The following is a 21,398-nucleotide window of genomic DNA, read 5'->3' as shown; positions in this document are numbered from 1 at the left end:
GAGAACACAGCAGGCTAACTGATTAAAAGTCAATATATTTTTTTATATTTTCTTTTTGCACTATTCTGCTGATTTAGGAGAAAATCTGTCAGTGTGTATAAATATACACAAGTAGAGATACATTCATAGTATCAGTAATGATTTTTTTGAGTTCAGTTTTTAGAACTGAATTAACCCAATAAATCTTAAAGTACAGAACAATTTCTAGTTTGCCCTTTTAATTGGTTGGCTATGAGGAATACAACTTTCTTTTTCTCCCCTTAATTTGGCTTCTGACTTGAACTCTTCACACTCACCATGTATCATCAGATGAAAACAGCTGATTTTTTTGAGCACAAATATCTGTAATAATTTTATTTTCCAAATAAGTTTATTAGTATTTACTATAATGCTGGTAACTTATACATCTATAACTTAACTTCATGATTGATTATGCATATTTTTTAACAAATCAGAATGGAGTTGTCAAAGTGTGAAAATACTTGGAATGCTACCAAAAAAGTCACGACAACATACCAAGAACAAAATGCCACAGCTTGTGTTGTGCAGTTTAGATACTCTTTCAGTAAACTGAACATTAAGTACTCCATCCTCCTTGGATTTCTATTCACTTTGCTTCTGAAAAGAAATTAGATGTACAGTCTGTTTCTCCATGGATTGTATTATCTAAGCAGGTAGATGCTGGAAAGATGACATCAGGTATTTGGAGAGGAAGAGAGAGGCTGTCCTGTTCTGAGAGTGCTCTTTGGCTTCATTTGATCAAAGAGGGCTGCCTTTCTGTCCTTGCTTCCTGAACCTCCAACTTACATGACTGCCTTACATGACTGTGAAACAGATGGGCTGGGAGAAGTAAGGAAAGAAATAGTTCAGAGGCCAGAAGCTTCATCAATGCTTCATTATGGAGTGCATTTTATTTGTGTGTGCTTCATCTGCTGGTAGCTTCTCCCACTGCTGTTTTTTTCTGAGCATTTCTGCAGATTGCTTGTTAGCATTGTTATTGGGACTGTGGAACAAGAAGCACCAAGGAAAGGGCAGTGGCTGTTTGCAAAGATATTACTGTATGTATGGCAAACCATACCCCTGCAGTAGATAGTATATGGTCCACAGGTCAGTGATGAAGAGCAGCCAACCAGTGGAAGTACTGCATTTCTTTGAATTAAAAACAAACAGAAAATTGAGGTCCAGACCACTTTTGAGCATCAAGAGTTTTTGATGTTGCTTTGTTGGGGGAGAGGGAAGCAGAGCAGGTGTTTATGTTTTACTTGCTTATTTTTTAAGAAGTTAAGCATTTAATTGTTTTTTTTTTTTTTTTTTTTTTTTTTTTTTTTTTTCCCATCCAAGTTTGGCTTAGATAGCTACTCAGTGATCCTAAAACACTTTATGATTTCAGCTGAATGTGGTAATCGTTTACTGTCATAGACTGCTACTTCACGCTGTTAAGCAAATGGTCTATTCATCCCATAGGTGAATGCACTTTGGTGATGCATAAATTGATTTTTTTAAATATGGAAAGAAGGGGAGAAAAAACAATACATATGCATGGTTGGTTCTGAAAGTTACAGAATAGCTTTTTGTTTACTGGCTGGCTGAAGGAGTGAGCTGGAAGAATCCATCAGATCTGATGGGGATCCCAGCTCTTGCGCATCCCAGTACTTTGTTGCAGTGTCATTTCTGCATCGCCTGAAGCCACTTGGCAGAGAAAGCAAATCTAGGGTGTGTGGGCTGCCAGGCTGTTGCTGAATCTGTGTTAAGGGATGAACTGAAGCTTGCAGAGTTTGTGAAGATAGGCCAAGCTCATGGGAGATGCAAGTTCTAAATGAACAAAAACAGAATCCAGCAGTTAGCTGCCAAAGAGGAAAGGTGAGAGCACGTGTATCCCATGCTTCCGAATGTTTTGGCTTAACTGGTAAACTGTAACACTTGTCCATGCCAGTGCTGAATTGTGCTCACTGTAATCATGACACAGGAATTCTGTAAAGTAGTCTTCCTCAGCAATTTGTTGGAAGAAATCACTTAAAAATATAATAATCCTGCTGATATAAACACATTGAAAACTTAACCAGAATTTGACTTCTGTTCACAAAGAAAGGCTCCATCTCTGGACATGATAATGCCAAGATACTTTAAAAACTTATCCTATACATGCCTTCATAAAACTGTAACCTGTTCTCTTGAAGAGTATTTACAAGTGATGAAAACACCTGTTCTCTTTATAACTCAGTACCCATGTGTATGAAAGAGATTGATAGAACTGGTCAGGCTGTTAGTGTAGTCATTCATAAATGTTGTCTCTGTAATTGTCTTTGATGGCAATTGCTGGAACAAAATACATAAAATGCAAAAATAATAATGGCAGTTAAATGAGTACATCTATTTATATTTTTTATTGTGTTCAAGAATATGAAGAAGAACATTCAACAGATATTTAATTTCTAGTTTTATCTCATTAAACAGACAGTCCCAAAACAAATGAGTTTCAGATTAGTTTTACCAAAGCTATTTATCTAATTATGGCTTTCACTGCACTTCAATGAATGGCTGCAAATCAATAGGTCTGTTAGGTTGCCAGGACATGCATTAGGACTGGTGAGTCTCCGAGCTGAACAGCTGGAGTGATGTCTCTTGTTTTGTTTATTTCCATTGAGATGTCTGTTCTCAGTTCAAACAATGTATGCATTAACTGAGAATTTATCTGAAATCCTGCTTAAAAAGTCTCAGTTATTTGCATTTCAATGTGGTAATAAATATTTACATAATACTGGTAGTAGTTTTATTTAAATAAAATATGATTATTTCAAAGGAAACTAGTGTAGATACGAAACATAGTAGTGGGTCAAGATAATGCCTCATCTGGTTGAACATCCACAAATTTTAAAGTTATTCTAACAGGTAACAGTAGCCATGGATAAAAGTTTTCTCTATCATATCATGCGAGTATTTTGGACAAATGTTATATAGTCTGCCTGATACGTTGTCTTTTTCTGGACTCAAATAGCTGGAGATACCTTATATTCTGATGGTGGCTGTTACTGTGAACTGCTGTAGCTACAGCTGTTCATGTTACTCATAGAAATCCAGCTTTTTAATGAATCTGTTGGTATTTTGGCTCCAGGCTCATCTTGAAACTCATAGTTTCAGAGTTTGAGTGAAGTGTTTGATGATAGTGACATTGCAGGGGAAGGAAAATTAACTTTTGTTTTCTTGTGTTAATGAAAATGTTTATTTTTGATTGGACTTGAATAGCCCACCTTTAATTTCAGTGACCATTTTGTTCATTTCTCCTGACTTCTGCACAGTTAGTTAAGTATTCTTTTTTACAACTGTCTTTTAAAGATAGCAATCCCAGTCTCTCTAGATGACTATCTGGAAAAAAAAAATCTCCTTTTCAGAGGTGTTTTTGTTACCTTGTTTTGAACTCTCTGGTTTGGCAATGTCCCCTTGAACTTGTGATGGCTTGTGCTGAATATAATCTAGATGAGACCGCACTGCTGATTTATACACATTGTTCAGTTTTCTCCCTCTCTCCATCACATGTGCTTTTCATCCTAAAAATTTGTTATCTTTGTAGAGTTCCTGTTGGCATAGATCATTTCTTCACTGAAATGTCTTCACAGCCATTCAGATTGCTTTCTTTATATTGGTACATTTAATTTAAAACCACAGAAGTTGTCTGCATTTTTTCCTTTCAGTGGGCATTTGCATTTGATCTTGATGAACATAATTTAATGTGGAGTTGTCCACATACCTACCTTGATTAGGTCCAAATGAAGTTGTTTATAGACTTCTGATTGTGAATCTACTAAAATAATATTAGCAAAATTTGCTTGTATTAATACTATGTTTTATTAAACAGCATTCACCCTAGGATGTAACATTGGGACATCTTCGTATTTTCGTGTTTGGAACTGTTGAATCCTGTTCTTGTCCTTCGTTACTTTGCTATTGCTTGATCAATTACAGTATTTTGTCTTTTCAGAATCAACTGCTGTAGCTTCATTAGGGGAATTCTCTGCATTAGTATGAGTCTGTACTCTTGAAGCTGAGGTATAACAATAGGGTATTGCTACATAGATTGGCTCTGAACGTATGAGAAAACCAGCTAATTTCATCAGTCTTGACCTTGTTACAAAGTACTGTGTCAAAGACTCTATTGTTGTTTAAAAATAATAACAAAAGAAGACTTTGTGAATTTTGAAACTCCTATGAAATGATTGCTTGGAAGGTGCTATGCAGACTGCTAACCAACAACTCTGTCAAATAATCACTGAGCAGGGCTCTGCAAGAGTATCTTTTGGCTCTGCTACTATCAGTATTTTTTTAAAAAGCTGCAGTGATGGACTAGAGAATACATGTATGCTTACTAAGAATTAGCTACCTGTCCAGTCAAAGAATGGGTGGGGAGGAGGAGGAAAATAAAGGTTTGTTTATTATTATTATTATTATTATTATTATTATTCTGCTTTGGCAACTTTAGGGCAAAACTGTTATTTGGAACAAAACTGACTAACAGAAACCAGTTACCAAAGACTTCTGAAGAATGCTGCATTACTGACAACTGTTCTCTAAGCTTGCAAATCTCTATTAAAATCAGAGACATAAAACATCTCTATAGTGGACTGTTGCATCTAAGCACAAAAGGTAGCTAACATAGCTACATTGCTATTAAAAGTTGTGCTCTTATTAGACTTAAGGTCTTTGACAACCCATTTGTCAAGGCTGGGGAAAAGGACCTACTTCAGTTTCTTATTAATAACAAAACACATTACAGGAAAATTTGTGGCAGGATGATGGGAGTGGATAAGGAAATATTACATTCTTTTGTTCTGTAAATAAGATTCTTTTCAAAGAAACTATCCAGAGACAATAATAATTACTCTTTATAAACCGGAGTTAAAAATTGTCACATGGCATTTAAGAGGTAACAATAAGGTTAGTAAGTCTTCCCAAACCAAAAACTTGCTTTATTTCTGTATTTCTTATTTACCTTGAGTTAAGGAAGAAAACTGACTTCACCCCTTGTTGTAGCAGTTTCTGGTGTTATCTGACTTTTAGAAACAAAGCTAAATACTGCGGGTCTGTGAGTCATCTTCTGTTCAGCCTGAGCCAGCTAACTCCAGTTTCAGTGTGTATGCTTGTTTCTTTATACCGTGACTTTTTCCCTCGTGAGTCAGTCATTGTTATCTCTTGGCACAAATGGAGAAGTTATAAACGTCAACAAGCATGAGGCATGTGAAAAACATGCAAACAAACCTCCCATGTAATCTCCCAAACCCTGGAGCATTCCCGTTTCCATTGCTTTGTTGTTGATGAACCCATCTGATCTTTTGATCGTATCCTGGTGGATGGAGCAGGGATGTGAATTCCAAGGCAAAACTTTGCTTGACAGAAGTGATGTTGTTGAGGCCCTGCAGCTAACTTCTGCTGGTGTGTCCGGTGCTTCTAACAGACCAGCAAAACCTGTGGGTTTCAGCATATGAAATCCAAACCCAAGGAACACCAGGAATGTCTTGATCTCTCTTTGGTGAAAGGAAAAGCATCTTGATGAGGTGCTTGCAAGAGGATGATGATCACATTTGTTCTGTACCCAACACTTGCCAAATTCCTGCATCTTTATTTTCAATCCCTGTTCTCTTAATTCCTCGTCTCCACATCAGAAGCATCTGTGTGTGTATCCCAGTACCAAGAAGGTACAGAAACTGTTTATTTTTCTAGTTTCTTTTGACAACTAGGAGGTGACCAAATAGGTATCATACTGGTGGCTTGGGTGAAATTGGTGAAGCCTATGTGGTTAGTGGTACTGAAACAACTGGCTTGAAGTCATCTCCAAAATCTGGTGTGGGAAAGGATGGAGCAGTGAGCAAACTGATTAAAGATAGTGTATCTCAAAATGATGGTTTCTTACAGTAAGTTTGGCAGTTTGCCATCAATCTGCCCTAGCACCAGAGATTAGCTGATGGCTTAGGTGTCTCTGCTACAAAATTGAGGTAGACAGGCTTCTGAGATTGTCATGGTGAAAGGTCTAGAAGAGGTTAAACAGGTGTTACCTACTAACACCAGTAGGTGTTACCTACTTTGGTAGGGCACCAGACTGGCCCAAGCTCATTTGGTGAATTGATTAGGGCAGGCTGTTATGTCACTGACATCTTGGGTTTTGTTAGTGTTTATAGAAACATCTGTAGAGTATGACTCTTAGTTTTGGACAGTTCAATAACGGCAGTGGGGGGTTCTACAGTGTATTAATAATTTGTATCATTTTGCTTTCCTGATTTCAGTCAAACTTCACTAACAAGTTAGCATCTTTTGTGAACATATTGCCTGAAGCAACTTTTAAAGATAGCAGGTCTCCAGCAGCTCCTCTTTCTTTCTCTCCCACCTCCTGCTTTGCGTAGGTCAGAAAACACTTGCTGACTTAAAATGGTATTTATTACTGACTTTTAAATCTGGGTGGGCTGGTAACCAGGATACGGTGGGCAAGGGGAAGGAGGATAACAACATATTGAAGAGATCAGAGTTGCAAGCGTGGGTTATAATGCAAAATATTAAAGAGTAAGAAAATTAATTCTTGTTGACCTTAGACCTGAAAAAACGTGGTCAGTCTAACTCTTTAATTTCTAGGGGACAAAGCATCCTTTCAAGGAACTCACCATTCTATGATTCGTCACTTTCTATAGCTACCCAAACGGAGGGTGTCTCTTTTCTCAGGTGACTAGTAGTAGGATGCAAAGAAGTGGTCTCAAGTTGTGCCAGAGAAAGCTTAGATTGGGTATTAGGAAGAATTTCTTCACAGAGAGGGTGGTTAAACATTGGGACAGGCTGTCCAGGGAAGTGGTGGAGTCCCCATCTCTGTATACACTTAAAAAAAAAAAAAAGTGTGGATGTGGCACTAAGGACATGATTTAGTGATGGGACTCAGTATGTCAGGTTGATGGTTGGACTTGATGATCTTGAAGGTCTTTTCCAACCTAGATGATTCTATGACTTTGTGACTTAGTCCAGTGAAGCAGAAGAAGGTGGTTCAGGTCAGAGCTCCTGCTTCATGTAGGGTCCCAGAAGAGCCTTGGACAGTTGTGCATGTGGTAGGGTGAAGAGGATGCAGCAGCAAACAGGACAGGGAATACTTGAGCTGCTTCTTAGTCTGATGGTCAGAAATTCCTCAACTGGGTTTTTCCTAGCACTGACCAGGCCCGACTGTCCTCAGGTGGTGGACATGTGACCCTGTAGAAAGGCAGTGATGTATGAGTTCTTTCCTCTAATTGTACTACAGCATCAGCAGACTGTTTTGCTGGCTCCTTGAGGGTGTGTTGTTCAGGATATGTTCAGCTATACTTTAGCTGTGAGTAATGCAGAGGCTATTCTACTTTTTTTTTTTTTTTTTTTTTATGTGATGGTTTACACAATTGATAAGCATGCTTATGTTCACTTAATATTCTTCTGCTTCTCTGTTATATGCTCTAATGAGTACAATTTCCTTAAATATAGTTGTGCTGCTACCGCTGATGTTTTTTGTGGAGGAACTGGGATGCTCCTCTGAGGTGTAATTTCAGATTCTGTAAGTGCAGGCTTTGCTTATTTCCTCATGTATATTTTGAAAAGACCTTTAAGAGGTGATCCACAACTTGCAAGGCAAGAGACAAATGCAGACAAACAATTGAGTAGGAAGGCTACTTACTACAGTTTTCACTGGACTGTGCCAATTCCAGTTAAACACTTACTGTGATCTTCTGATCCCTGCTATACTTTCATATTCTGGACTTCTTTTTTTCACATTTCTCTCTTCTAATGCTAATTTAGACTGTAGCACCTTTTTTTTTTTTTTTTTTTTTTTACATATGCCTTTGAATATGGGAATAAGATTGACTAGGACGTACATAGACATCAGATGGTAGGACTTCTGTTGGGATGCAAAACTAGATAATAATTGCAAATGCAGTTAAAGGTTAATGAATTCAGATCACTTAATCGGATGTAAAAATAGAAAAATCTTCTAATTTTTTTACTCTCAAACTGTTTTTTTACCTCATTAAGGAATGGAACCTTTCTTGTAAATGGGAAAAAGGTGCTTTTCGATGTTTATATGTTTAAAGGGCTCCTAATACACATAAGAAATGAATTAAAGAGAGAGAAACCCTGTGATTTAACTATCAGGTCTTGGTTTTATGCAGGGTTATTTTTTTTTTTTTTTCATTTTTTTTTTCTTGTTTCTGTTTTGTTTTCCTGAGGGCTGGGAGATTGTCAGGTCTGCTGTGGGACCAGTTGAAAGAAGATATATTTATTTATTTATTCATTTAGAGTTTAGGCTTTGTTAAAATATGTATTTTTATATATAGAGAGAGAGTCTCCAGAAATTGTTTAGTGCTCTACAGTTTAATACTTTCTTTTCTGAAGAATTTGAGTGGAACATCAATCTCACATGAGTAGTTTGTCAAATTTTGTGACTTTTTGCTTAAAGTCAGCTTGGATGAACACCTGTACTGTGAAGCCTGATGAGAGTGCTGGCCTTCTCTGATCTGGCTCATACTGTGTAGAAAATAAATGGTGAATGCAGAGAGCCCTCGTAAGGGTTCTTTGGGGAACCCTTGTGAGGAGTGTATCCCTTATCTTTTCAAATGTCTCCTGCTGGAGCAAGGTCTTCAAGGTGTTGACTCCCTGCTATCAGCTGGAAAATCTCAAGAGGTCCCCAGCCCTCCTGCAGAGAGAATGGACTTTCACAGCACCAAAAGGAAGGACTTTGTCTTTAAGATGTAATTTTGCATTACAGTGAGTAAATTCAGAATAATGTAACATAAATAAATGACATACCCATGTGCTTTAGTAGTTTGAAATGTGTGCAGAAAATGTTATATGAATAAAGAATGAAAATAAAAATATACTTCAGGAGAAAGGCAGGTAATTAAAGTTAAGGGTAAGGAGTGCCATCGGGGAAATCTGCCTCTTTAGGGCAGAAATCTTGCCTAAGTTCAGAGACTTCTTTTTGTCCTTGAACCTGGAACCTGTATTTGTGAAGATGATCCCAATCTAAAAATGTCTGAAATGTTTATGTGACATTATGGGGGTGCTGAGCACATCTTTTACTTTAATAACTTAATAAGCACAAGATATGTCACTTACATGATTTGGATATGATGTTATCATACTTAACTAAAACTTATATCCATTAAGTACTTGGCATTTGAGCTGCTTTTTTCCATGCTCAGAAATTTGCAAGACTCATTTGTGCCTTTCATCTATGCTGTTTTCTGATCAAAGTCTACTGAAAGCTGAATTTACCTAAGCTGCTTTTAGTAGTTCATGTATGTTAAACTGCTATTCATGTTCTAACCCTATCCTTATGGTTATTGCACATTACATTACAAATTACTCTAGATACTGTATGTTCAGGATTAAATTACAGGTGAACTGCCCTGTTTTTCAAGTCTCTCCTCATCTCAGTGGTAATAAGTCTCTCTTTGGAGATGGAGTGCACTTGAGTTTTCATTTATTCCTGCTTCAACAGGACTGACAAACCAAAGGTTTTCAAGCACAAAAAAATGATGTTATAAAGGTTAGTGTGATAAGGTCAGTGTAATCATGGTGTTCGAGGGTGTTGGTCACAGATGTCTAACAGAGCACAGGCTGTGTAGAGAGCAGGTGAGGAGTTCTTGGATCTACTTTACATAGAAGTTGTGTGATTCAAGGGAACAGTTCTTGTTTTATGTATTTGTTTTCCTTGTGTATTGGATGCTTTTTAAGCTTCTTGTATAGCAAAGCCTTTTTCCTTTGTGAAACTAAAATAGTTGAACTTCAATAGTTTTTTTTTTTTTGTTTTTTTTTTTTTTTTTTTTTGACAAACAAGTAAATTACAGCTGTTCTTCTGAAAGTGGTTAAGAACTCCCACTATTCAGTCCATAGCAGGTTGGCACCAACTTGTGCCAAGAGCTACTGTCAGTGAAATTAATATTGTTCCCCAGAGGTCATGTAGCAGACTGCTGCCAACACAAACAACACAACTGCAGATTTTCCAACTGTTAAGATTATAATGTGAGCTCCTTTAATCGTAGCTTGTTCACATGGCTTGGAGGCCGCTCCTACTCTTTGCAAATCTAAAAAGTAAGAAAAGTGAAAGCTGATAGTTTCATTTGAGCCTTTGACACAGTTGATCTTGACTATTTTGTCTAAAAGTGCTTTGAAATGCAAAGTGATCATCGCTGGTCCCACAGCAAGTCATTTGCCTTCCCATGTAGAAAGCTGGTACCAGTGAGAGATGCAGGAACAAAGCAGAGGTGCACCGAATGGTCTGGTGTTTTGTTCAATAGGTCAGTCACTGCAAAATCAGAGAATCAGTTTTTATCAGGAGTGAGGAATAAAGAATGTCAACCTTTTGTTTAGGTGCCTCAGCTAGCAAATGTAGAACATGCATCTTGTACCTGAAAGGAATAATTGCAATCTACTTTAAAAAAAAAGTTTGGGAAATTACTTTTTGACCTATGTATCCTGCAGGCAGCGGTAAACACGGGGCTCTCTGAAATAGTGAAGAACAGGGCCATTAAAACATACTTCTATATGCTTGTAATGTAATTCATGGACTATTTATGTGCAGCTCATGGGGAAAAAAAATCACAAATATAGTCATTTTTCAAATAATAAGCTAAACTGATGCAATTTACTGCAAGTTATTTTCATAAATCATAATGAAAGCATGGAATTTTAACTCTGTCTTTTTGTATGTCAAGCATTAAATATGCTGTAGTTATTGAAATCTATAAAATTGTTTCTTTATTTGTAAATTGCTTTTGAATAAATTAAGATTTTAATGGATTTTCTTATTCAATAATATATACTTCGTATTGACATTTTTGCTATTTATTCTGTCAGGATTGTTCACAGTTGGTTTGCTGAATATTTGCTAGTATTTGAAGTTTTATTCCTGTGTCTGTGGACAGGCATTCACTGAAATAGCTGTAGCAACTTTCGATATTTTTGCCCTTCAGCTGTGTTTTACAACTCTTGTGGCAGAGGCGAGCATCCTTGCAGCAGGGTCACCAGGGCAATTCACAAAGATGCCCCTGAGTCTGAAATGAGGAGAATCAGCTACCTAACTCTGCCAACTCAATCAGATACCACCACAGAGGGAGCGTTAGAACTTACATCTGCATGATGGGTCTTGTAAGTGATGGGTGAGATAAATCACCTCTTTAATTGATTGTCTGCTTTAAAATTTTATTATATTTAATCTCTGACAAATGTGAGCTGCTGAAGGCAGAGTTCTGGCACCAGTATTATCTGCAGCAGTGTGGATAGCAGAGGTAGGTCCTTTCACAGTGACCCTCAGCACACTCAGCAGGTGAGACCTGGCACATGGGGTGAGAAACGTTGGTGAAAGGCTATTGTAAAAATGTGTCACTTTCAGAGCCCTTTTTTTAAAATGCTGTGTCTAGGAAAGTGTCCACCTTTGAGAAAACTCTAGCTCTGTTTCCTCTGTAGCTCCTTTTGGATAGTGGAGGGTGGCATTAGAGCCCTCTTTGCACTCCTGTCTTCTGGCTGGACCAACCCAGTTCCCTCACACAACAAGTGCTCTGAAAGTTTTGTTCTTGGTAGTCAATGTGTTCCTGTGCTAAAGTGCCCAAAATTACTCTGTGTCCCAGAGATGATCTCATGACCCACAAATAAAGGGGAATAAGCACTTCCATCCACCTGCAGCTAACTTTTATTCTTGGCAGGGGTACCTTACTCGTTTACATGATCTTTGTCCACTGGGATGAAGGCCTTGGTACCAGACAGGGAATGCAAGAGACAGAAACCCAGTAGTGCAGGACAAGGGAGAGAGTCACAGGGCTGTCATGTAGGAAGCTGCTAAGTTCTACATGGGAAGTTCTACATGATTCTGGTGGCTCACTTTGTAATCTCAGAGAATGTCTTTCTGTAGGTCTCAGCTCTGCAAAACTAACATCTGCCAGCCTCATAGAATGGCTGCCACTTTCTCAGACTTTCTCTGCATCCTCCAAGAACCACCATGAAATTTAATGGGTTTTCTTGTTTTGGCAGGTTAGGCTGATGGCAGGGGAGGTTACAAATAGCAGTTATAATGACTATGAAACGCATCAGCCCTCTCTGACTCTGAAATCCACCCCCCTGAGGAGGCAGGGGCATAGAGGTGACTGTTAGCAAGGCTTTTCTTCCCCCTTTCTTCCTTTTCCCTGAAAATTTATTTGCAGGAACCTCTGTACTATTTGCACATACACAGCAATAGTCTGACTATTGTGAGCATGATGATTATTTTAATTTTCAGTCATTCTAAGTTTTAACCATACTGCTGGGACAACAAATAACAAGGGGAACAAGTGTGACAGTTTAAGGAGTTGATCAATGTATAAACAAACGTTTGTTGGTTTTATAAAGTCAATAACCCAAACAAGTATTTGCATTGATGAAAACATAGATAAGATTTGCATGTCTCAAGAGGTGATGGTACATGAGTTTTAATATAGCTGTTCTGAGAGACATGGCAGCTTTGGGGAGGTAAGGAGCTTGCACATATTGTACGTATTTTTTGGGATATGCACCTTTCCCTTGTTGTTTTTTATTATTGTGTTAACTGAGTTTCTGAGTACTTACGTTCTGCATGTTGTTAAGCCTTTGTCCTTCTCCCCTACCCCTGTTTATTCTATTCTCAAATTTAGGATAAATTCAACATTTTTATTATATGACTTGCATGTAGAGTAGTACACAGAGTGAGAATAAACTAGATAGATGCTTGTGTCTAAATGAGATGTTGTCTGAAGTCATTTGATTGAAAATAAGAGCTGTACAGAGGTAAGTGCTTTCAGAGGATGCACCTCTGTAAAAGTGGGGGCCATACAGTATTTTTGACCAGTGATCTTTATTTTTCTTCCATGATGCCATTTTTCCATACTAATGATGAAATCCTTTACCTTGTTTTTTCCTAAATTTATTTTACTACTGTTTGCTTGTGAGTCAGACTTGCAGAATTTCTTTGCCAAGCTGTTGTGCCATTTTGCCTTTTTTGTTGTTATTTTTTATTTTGAAATGTCATGAGAAAGTATTTCACTGGCAGCACAAGAAATGTGCCATCAGAGATACTTTGCCTGCATATGTAGAGCTTTTCAATCTACACTTTCCCACTCCTGATCTTTATTTCAATGTTTTGTTAACATCTTCATTCAGATCTCTGTGAAGAGAAATTGGGAACATAGTTTATTTGTAGTGTGAAATATCCAGCGTGCTTTCTTTTGGAGGTTTCAAATAATTTATTATTAAATTATAACACGTGCCACTTTAGAAATATTAATTGTTGTATAATATTTCAATAATAATGAAAAAATACCCACCTGCTCTTTGGTGGTATACTCCAGATTGAAACCAAATCAGATGCTGATGGTCTGGAACATGATGGTAGATTACAAAGAACATCTACTCTGTGTATGAAGTGCTAAGGTTTAAAGAGAAATAAATACAGTGATATTGCTCAATTTTTACTCTACAGCACCTGTTTTGTACTGAAAAAAGGGAGGATGCTGCTTTGTTGTAAAATGCTGACAGCCAGGAAGAGTGAAATGTATTGGGAAGCATTTCAGGGAACATTAATGAATGGTATTACTGAAACTGCAAGCTGGAACAAAAATGCTGCAATAAAGAAGTTAGATTAATGAAGAAACACAAGTAGTCAATTAAAGGTATTATGCATATTTGAACATTATATTAAACATAGAAACAGTAAAACTGATTTTATGCTTTTCATATTTAAAAAAAATGCTCATTGCAAGCATTGCATTAGCATATAAATTAAAAAAAATCACTGTTTTTATAAGAAAGAATATCAAACGTTTAAGCTCTGTTTTTATGTTGTAAACTGTACTTGTAGCATACTCAGTTTACAATAGCTTTATGGAGTTAGAGGTGAGTTTTTTGTTTTACTTAAATGATGTACTCATGTGAATATGCAGGTGGGAGGTTAAGTTCCCCATTACTAGTGCTCTGCTCTGACACCTTTGAATTTTGTTCATGTTAACAGGGCAGAGAAGTTAAGGGTTTATTAGAAGTTAAGGGTTTATGGCATTTTCATGCCATAGTTCCTTGAACAGTTTTAATTCTGCATAAACAAGTGCTTCCTCTGAGCCCAGCTGTCCCTTCCTGCCTCCCTCTGCATCCCACTGCTTTTGCCTGTGCTCCCTTTTGCCTGTCTTGCTCACAGCAGAGTGAGGTAATCAGGTTTAAAATCAATCATTACTCATTAAGCCAGTTTTAAGCCACTAGTACTTTGGCTTGTTTGAGTAAGTGGCTTCACAAACATGAGGGCTAGCCCAAGGCAGAAGGGTGGCAGGGATGGGAAGAGGCAGCCAGAAGTAGAGAAGAGGCACACACGACCTGTTTGTCAGCAGCATCATTTTGTGAACTGCATCATCACCAGGAGAGTGGTTGTCTCCTTTCTTGTAAGAAACATAAAGTTTGACAAGCCCAGCTATTTCCCTCCAATGGTTCACCACTCCTCTATTTCTCTGGAACTGATTTGATTTCAGTGGCAGCATCCTGCTGCTGTAGTTGAGGCACAGGACAGGTACAGAGGAGGTCCAGGCACTTGTCAATGGCTTCCTGAATCTGGATTTATCCAGGGCTTTCCTCCCATGATACGACTAGGAAAGAGGAAAGAACAACTGACCCATCCTTCTGTATTTTCTTCTGTCACTTTTTATTCCTATTCTTAACTTACTTTGGGTAAAGAAAACGGCTTTGCAAACAAAATTGGCTATTGTGCAGTAAATTATAGTCCTTGTTAGGATATGGTGGCTTTAAAAGTTTTCGAGTGTGACTGTCTTGTGCAAGATTTTCTATGCTTCAAATAACCTCTTTTTTTTTTTTTTTTTTTTGTTAGTTACATCTCACCATACTTATCTTACTTATCGTGGTGGGAAATATACTGGAAAATGCAGAGATGCTTCTAAACACATTCCTATAATGGCTGTTGTCTCAGAAATAAGTGTGTAAACCTGAAGAGCATTGTTTGTCTATATAAATAATAACCATTTTTTTCTCAGTTCTTTCATTTTGGGGGAGGCAAGAACGAAGCATGATTAGTAAACTTCCCTTTTGTGAAATAACTTATTCAGATTCGTGCAAGTTCCTTTTGTACAGAAAACGGGTGAGAAAGCACTCCTCAGTTTCCTTTCACTAATGACCCATTTGGGTGTGTCCAGAGAGCTCTTCGGTCTCACCTGGGAACCCAAAATTGCAAGCTTTGCTGAATACAGATGTTTTATTTGATAGCTTTTTGACCTTCTTCTGATACACGTAAGTATAGGAAGTTTAAGAAGATCAAAGCAATTTCCTTTATAAAGAATTTTATATTTCATCTTTAATATTAATGTGGGAAGTTGTTCCATTAGTTCTTCATTATCCATGGATTCTGATGGTGTCTTTTGAGAAGAGCAGTGGGGAAGATTGTTTGCTATGATATTACTTGGCAGAAAGTCAGGCATATTCTACATTTCCTATGAACGATATCTGCTGAAAGTCAGCTATCTGCAGAACCAACTCTGCTTGCAGTGCCTTAGCAACCACAAGTAAAAATCTGCTGCCACATGGAAACGGATTGGGATTCATGACAATACTCGCTATATGCAGCCACCGTCAAACAGCAGTAACATTTAATCTGTTAAACACAACGCCTATATCTAATTTCTGCTCAGAAACCCTATAGAAGTGAGTGATATCAAATGCAAAAATGTGAAGTTGGCCAAGCAATAACACAAACTGTGCAGTGATTTTTCTTTCCCTTCCCCCCTTCTTGCATGGAATGACCAAGCACTTGGATTAAATGAGCATTTTACTCTTACAGAAATTGCTGCCTTCTTGTATTGCACGTTGGGGATAGATTGTCAGGAAGGTATAGCCCAGCTTTCTGCCAGGATTCATTTTCATATCAGGGCTGGAATGGAAATTCACTTATTATTTAGGTGCTTGTTTTGAGCAAATCAGTTTTTTAGAAGGGGGGAAAAAAAATACTGACTTTCATCAGTTGAACGTTTACAGTCCTTTCTATTGTTATTAGGATATTTCATTTTCAGGGTTCATAATGAGAGAAAGAAATCTATGTAGGAAAAAAAAATAATTACTTTTTGAATTGTGTGGAGTGGGAGAGAAGCCTGAGGGAAATTAATAAATACCCCTGCTGGATTTTTTTATTTATTTATTTTTTTCCTGAGCAGCAGTGTTAGATTTGAATGATTAGTGGAGAGAGAAAAGCACAAACGTGTGTTTGTTTTTGTAAGTGAATTTGGATTCAGCTTTGTGATCTTTTTATATACACTATCTCTCATGGTTGGAATGTGAGAACTTTCCAGTGTGAATACTTGTGAAAGTGCATTTTAGGCTTGGATGCTTAAATGTTTTTTCGAAATCCATCTGAATGTATAATTTCCTTTGTGGTCACATTAGTCAATTTAGGATTCAGGCTTTGAGCAGTTGCAGAAATCCCCCTTTCAGGGAATAGAAATGATCTCATTACCAGGTAGTCTGTAATACACCACATGTGTTTCCAAATTTGATGGTGTGTGGTGTTTTTTAATTTTTTGTTTTGTTTTGTTTTCAGGCTATTTATATTTAGGGAAATAAGCCCTGATAGAGTACAGCACTGAAGTATTTATTTAATTTTAAGCACACCGAGTAATCCAATTTGGAATGCACAAAATACTATGCTAAATTCTTTAGGGACATAGTGATAAAGCCCTGAAACTACAAACACTCATTTTCTTATATTTATACACAAATGTTATTAGAACTGCTTATCAAGAACTGCTTATCAGTATGAAGATGATCATGGGTATGTTCGCAGATTAAGGCCTGATCAAATAGACAAATATATTTGAATGTTTTAAACCACAAACTATTAAAATTTGACTGTTGACTGCAAACTCTTAATCCAGATTTTGGTAATACAACTAGGTGAAAAGCTAAATATTTGAAAAAATTGAAATGGAAGTTTAAACAATTTGCTGGGGGAACAACACTGATTCTGTCCTTGTTTCTTTGAAGTTTAAAGGTGCTTAAATCCCCCTGTTCCTTCTTCTAAATATTTAACAATCTTAATTAATAAAAATAAACTTTAAAAAACAATTCCTTAATTAATATAAAAGACACAAAGCTTTATTTTCTTGCTTGCTGCGCAGGAATACCAGAATAGAAGAAAGGCCTTGAATCCTGTATTTGTAATTATTATTTCCCTACAATTTCCAAGGCCTCTTCTGTAGTGTTAGTGTGACTTCTAGTGTAGACAGGTTGCTGGCTGCTACCACTGTACTAAATCCCAGCAGAGGAAAGCACTTGAATTGAAGCGTCAAGCACTGTTGCTTTGTGTCTTTCTGAGCATGATGGGGATTAAATTGCTAGCAGATGTATGGAGCATCGCTGATGCTACCACGACTGCATTGCTGGCAAAGGCAGAAATATCAGCAGTTGTTGGAACAGCTTGGGCAGGAGGGAAAGCACAAGCAGCTAGTAGACAACATCATCTGAAGTAGGGATGAAGCCAAATCAAAATCCCAGATTTTAAAAACTATGAGAAAATTCAAATGTATCCCCAAAAGGCATGACTGAGAACATGCTCTGTAGTATCCTTATTCTGTGGTTAGAATGCTAACCAGTTTCTAGGAAATAAATAGGGAATTTCTGTCATGGAGCCAGTTCAATACTCTGTCATATAAAGAACTAACACAATATCTCACAGTGCTGCAATGCCTGATCTTTCAAATGAAGACTGAAACATGCTCTCATTAGTACACTTTATCTTGTACGATATGCTATGGGGGAATTTTTCTCCAAACCCTTCAGAAATTGGATTTTGCTCATATATTAAACTATTGTCATCAATAACCTCACATGCTTAACTTTATGTAATTGGAGAGATTCTCAGCTTGTTTGAAAACAATTGTCCAGCTGAAGTTGTATAAATTTAAACCCAGGTATAGGCCATACTTGGTAGCATCAGTCATTTAATTAGGTACTGCTTCTAAAAATCTAGCTGGAATTTTAAAAATCTGCTCTGCTCCCTGTGTTTCTATTGGTTTTAAATATCACAGCAACAACTTTTATAGTGTTTCCCAATTTCAGACCATGTTATCTGTGGTGTAAAAAGATGTGGATCTTAGCAGTACTATTCTAAAACCTTTTCCTGAGCCTCCTTTCCTGTGCAGGCTGTGCCCTCAAGATGGGCTGCCAGTCCCAATGCCCTATTTGTACTTCATGCTCACCCAGGCAAAGGTTCATCTCCCTGTTTCCTCCTTCTGGCATCCCCTATGGGGAACCTGAAGCCCCCTATGTACACCTGCTCATGTACTATAGAAGAGCCCTCCCAGAGGGCACCCAGCACTCTGGACCTGCTCCTTCCCCATCACAGGACCAAATGTACCACCACGTCCCCATCTCTTCCCTGCCTCGTGGCTTGGCGCAGATTCTCCTTGAGCTGGCAGCGTGTCTCTTGGCACAGGCCCTGGTGCCTCTTCCAAGGTGATTGTCACTAGGGACAAGTTGTTCACTTGACAGCTAATGAATTTGCTTTAAAAGCACTTTTTGGCTCATTCTAAGAGTTATTTGCAAATGTGTTTTGAATTGATGTTTGTGGTGGTGGTGGGGAGTCATTTGGGAAAAGCAGCCTGTATTTACTAAATACCTTCAGGGAGGAGTGGTGCTTCCTCCTTGCTAGCATCAACAGGAGAGATCACTTTTATTCTATTCCGGAACACCACTTCCACTTCTTTGGGGGTCTTGTGGCTCTCCTATGCAATCTCTGTTTTCTTTGTAGAATTTCAGGTATGTATGTTCCTGCCTGATATGCATAAATGTACACTCTTAGGCTCTGTTTTTATGCTTACTCTGGGCTGATCTGGGTTCAGGCTACCACCAAAAGAAACCATTGTCCTGCCTGTCCCTCTCCTCTTTCAGGGCTGTGAATTTCTTCTCTCTCCCCTGCACCAGAACTAGCACCATGTGGTTTGGAGGATAAATTAGAAAACTTTTTTGCTCTATTAGTTTTCAGCCTGAGTCATCTTTTACAGACTCGTTGGAAGTAATTCATAGCTCCAGCCATCTTCTGACAGCTGAGTACATAAGCAACATGATTTCAGTTTTTGTGATGTTGTAGGTCTTCTGTGGTCTGGTGGAAAAAGGGACATTGCCCTCATGGCCATTTTCTCTCTTTTTGTGAACTGACTTGTTGTGTGTAGTGGCTTAGTAAGTGCAACCCAAAAGAATGTCTGACTTTGAACTGGAAGTCAAAGTTTTACTGCCTGGTGCTTTTTCACTTCATAGGATGTCATTAGTGCCCACTGATGTGTGCTGCATAAACAAAACTAGTTATCTCGGTGCTAGGGCAGCAAGCTCTAGAAAGGGACAAATTTGGACCTAGTCCAGCCTCTTAAAACAGATGTGAAGCAGGAAGTGTAAAAGTACCAGTTTCACTTGAAATTAGCCCAGAGAGAGCAACTGCAGGCCCAGATGAAACATGGCTGGGCACATGTTGTGTCTGAAGCACCGGGGAGGTGTGCAGACCCAGCTTGGGGGTCCCCACAGCTGCTGAGTGGGTCAGGCTCCCTGCTGCCAGACAGGGGAGCTCTTGCTGCCCTTCCCTTTCCTCCTTCCCCTCATCTCTACTGACTCCCCTATGCAGCCTTACTCTGGCTCTGGAGCTCATCCAACACTTTGTGAGCTGCTCCAACTTACTGAAATGTCATACTTTTATTTCCAGTCCTTTTTTACTGAGTTTTTGCCCTCCTCTTTAGTGAGCCAGGCTGACAAGTGGCACGGGTGGCACAAGGCCAGTGGTGAGAGCCCAGCAGAGGCAGGGGGTCTCAACTCACTCCTCCTCACAAAACCAGACTGCTGGGCTGTTGTTCCCACCAGCATCACTGGAATTGGCTTGCAGATAAGTGTTAGTGCCAGCCTGCAGGGAGGGGGGAAATCGATGTCTGAACTTGGACGTGCTGCTGTAATAAGTGAGGCTTGTTGAATGAAAAGCTTGGACACAAATCAATTGAAATGTCGGTATGTAAGGCTGCTGTAACATCGAGGTGTTAATGACATGTCTGCTAGAAAGAGTAAGTGAGGCCAGAGGCACCGTTGCAGTCTTATGACACATTTGTTGGGTATGGGCGAGGGGAATCAGGCTTTTATGTTACAGTATTTCTGTATGGGTCTGCTGTTATGCATGGAACTATGCTAACATTTTTGCTGGGCATGGAAGGGTAAACACTGATTGATACTTATGTGGTTCCTTGTCACTTCCCTTCCCTTTCTAAAAATACAGTACCAAGAACATGGGGGGCAGGGTGGAAAGCAGGTGGCCTTACTGAAATATGGATTCTGTAATTCTTATGGTGTGTGAAGGATGATTTTCCTGCGATTATAATGTACCATGTGTGAATTGGATCCTTCTCAAAGTGAGGAATTAATTATCTTGCCTGCAAGTTGGAATAATGTGAGCAAGCACCACACAATCCTCCTATTGTTCTGCCAGTGCACCTGCACGATTTCTTCTGTTCCAGTTCCAGGCTTCTTTTAGGCAGTATTTATTTGTGCACTGTACAGCTTGTAGTGAGATAGGAATTACCAGTAAGCATCAGAGTAGGCCAGGTCATGTCTTTCAACACTGACAAGATATGGAAGTACCATGGTGAATATGGATGAGATAACCTGACTCTTGCATGGATGTTTATCTCCAGAATTCCACAGTTAATTTTATAACTTTGAATCAATGATCTTTACTGAATGCCAGTAAGACTTTGGCATTTGCTTTTCCCAGCGGTAAAGAGTTGTCATTTTCCTTTCTGTCTCTTCAAATATGAAACTTCTCTAATTTCACCTAGTGATCTGTTATTCTCACCTTATATAAAACAGAGAACACAAAATCTGTCTTTTCTCTGTGCTATTTCATTATTTAGTATAATGGCATTATTTCTCCTGTAATCTCACCTTTTAAAGGTTATTAATTATAGTTTTTTTTCTTTCTCTTCTAATCTTTATCCAAATCCTTTATTATTCTTACTAATATCATTGTTTGAATGCCCTCTAATTTTGGAGCATCCATTTCTGAGATGCTGTTACCAGTGCAACATGTGGCATGACAGAGGTAACGCTGATGTCCATTATAGCAATGATACATTCCTAGTTGTCACCTTATGATTCCTCATTTATCCTAATAAAAGGTAATTTTTTTCCCTGTAATTAAAATTTTCATTTAAGAAGAGTGGTGTTCCTTAAGAAGTTCTATAACTGAGGTGTATTTTCTGAATTTTGTTTGTTTGTTTTAAGAAGTATTAAGGCCCACACAATTACGTTTTCCTTCCTCTAGTACATCCTGCTTTCATGGTACTGTATTTTCACTTCACATTTTGTAGGTTTGTCTTGAAAATTTT

General features: G+C 38.2%; 1 protein-coding gene across 2 annotated transcripts in view; it reads left to right on the top strand.

Moving 5' to 3' along the window:
* The window catches only part of RAPGEF5 (Rap guanine nucleotide exchange factor 5), a 160,943-nt gene that overhangs the window by 9,355 nt on the left and 130,190 nt on the right, over positions 1 to 21,398 (top strand). The window lies entirely within an intron of this gene.

Source organism: Aythya marila (genome assembly GCF_965140915.1).
Source record: "Aythya marila genome assembly, chromosome: 2".
In the NCBI taxonomy this organism is placed as follows: domain Eukaryota; kingdom Metazoa; phylum Chordata; class Aves; order Anseriformes; family Anatidae; genus Aythya; species Aythya marila.
Note: the sequence above shows the minus strand (reverse complement) of the source record. Positions and strands in the feature narration are given on the sequence as shown.